This window comes from Carlito syrichta, unplaced genomic scaffold, assembly GCF_000164805.1.
Source record: "Carlito syrichta isolate Samal-C Ts95f unplaced genomic scaffold, Tarsius_syrichta-2.0.1 Scaffold123377, whole genome shotgun sequence".
Taxonomy (NCBI): Eukaryota; Metazoa; Chordata; class Mammalia; order Primates; family Tarsiidae; genus Carlito; species Carlito syrichta.
The window spans coordinates 432,073-434,064 of record NW_007067473.1 but is presented as its reverse complement, the minus strand read 5'-3'; the positions used below and the strand labels follow the sequence as shown (position 1 = coordinate 434,064).

Genomic DNA, 1,992 nt, shown 5'->3' with positions numbered 1-1,992 from the left:
AGGGACAATTTTACTTGGAAGATTACAACACTAGTACAACAAGTGAAGTCTTACACATTTAACATTTGCTTGTTGAAAGCAATGTCATAAAGTCAAATAAAATTAAACATGTTTTACTCTTTTCCTCACAAGAACATAAAAATTATGGAGGGGAACTTAAGAAATTTTTCAAAAATAGCACGATTTTTTCTTTTAGTAGTCCTTGGGTAGTTATGACAGAATAATTTTCACTTTTTGTTTGTTTCTTTGAACAAGGATTTTAGTCCAAAGTTTTGTTTGTTTCTTGTATCTGCTTCTGCCACCCCCTCTATCAGACTGGTTTCCTCCACAGTCACCATATCTTAGTGCTCCGCAGCTTGAGCTGCTGTGGGAATCATGAAGGAGGGTACCTCCTTTCCACAGGAGGGAAAAGACCTCTTTCTTGTCTGCCAACCGATCACAACCACTTGAGTAGAGGCCAATTTGGCTGCCTGAGTGACTGTCTTGACTTCCACCATATCCATCATGTGAGCTGCTGTAATAATCATAGTGACTGCTTCCACCGTAAGGTGGTAGGGGCCCTCATGTAGGTGGAGCATGACATGAGTTACCGTAACTCATATGAATCTCTGTGGGAACCTCCACTTGTATGATCTGAATAGTCACAATCACAACCATATCTATCTCTATCTCTATAGCCTTTAGATGGATAGTCATCATGCGAACTGGAATGATCACATATACTCTCTTGGTGTTGGTGTACAATCTTTTGTGTCATGAGAACTTAAATAATCTCTGCTTGAATCTCTGTCTTTCATAGACTATCCATCATCTCTTGAGGACAAATAAATATCTCTATGAGTGGGCAGGGCTTTGAGGTGACCCTGCATCACTATCTCTTCCACATGATACAGGAGCTCATCCTCCCATTCCACTGCTGCTGCAAACTGGTCCTGAGGGAGCAGATCTTTTAGGAGGAGGACCTCCATTTTGTAGTGGTTGTCCTCTTTTTACTGGGAGTGGTCCCCTGGAAAAACTCATGTTAAAATTCATGGAACAGCCACCATTAGCCATGTGTTCTCCCCACGGGGGCGATCCCCTGGTTCCTCCATTTTATCCTCTTCCACCTCTAAGCCTCTTGGAGGGCCTCTGCTTCTTGGAGGTAGATGTGGTTCACATCTACCACTTTCAAAGAATGGTTTGGTGGCTTGTTCCACCTTGATGACTTTTCCATCTAAAGACTTTCCATCCATGTCTTGGGCTGCATCCTTAGCATCTGCTGGGCTTTCAAAGGTGACAAAAGCAAATCCTCTTGATTTATTGGTTTCACGGTCTTTCATCAAGAGTACTTCCACTATTTGTCTATATTTACCAAAATACTGCTTCAAGGGCTTTCTTGTTTGTTTCTATATTAAGCCCACCAATAAAGAGCTTTCCTGGATGATCTGCTTCAACCATTTTTCCCTTATGAGTTGGGGGTATGACAATGGTTTCAAACTCCTATGAGCTCGCTTACAAGGGCTCCCTAGCAGCTCAGCACAAGTGGAGGCTGCTGGGTCCAAGGACCAAACGTAGAAGCTACTAGCACTACTGTGCAACGAGTAAATTTTTGTTGTTTTAAACCACTAAGGTTGTGGTAATGTCTTATAGCAGCAGTAGAAAAATCATAAAGATACAAAAAAGTGGTCAGAAGGAAGAAAAAAAGGTTTAGGGACAGACAGGAAGAAAACCAGATGTTAGGTGAACAGTCAATGATACAGGTAGGCAGGAGATAGGTAGACAGATAAGTGGGTAGGGAGAAAGGTAAGAGAGAGAAGTGCAGACACACTGGAGGACAGGAAGCAGGAAAGTAGGCAGGTGGGAAGATAGAAAGCTAGATTTGGATAGACAAGCAGGGGGCAGGAGGAGGGGCCAGGAAGACAGGTCGGCAGGCACTGGCCCTCAGGGCCTGTTCTTGTCCCCACAAGGGCTAGAGAGCTTCCAGAGATGTAGGTAGATCCCACTGTTGGACTT

General features: G+C 43.4%; 1 pseudogene; it reads right to left on the bottom strand.

Annotated features, from left to right (window-relative positions):
- Positions 1-210: 210 nt before the first annotated feature.
- LOC103249753 lies at positions 211-1,437 on the bottom strand (annotated as a pseudogene).
- Positions 1,438-1,992: the final 555 nt, after the last annotated feature.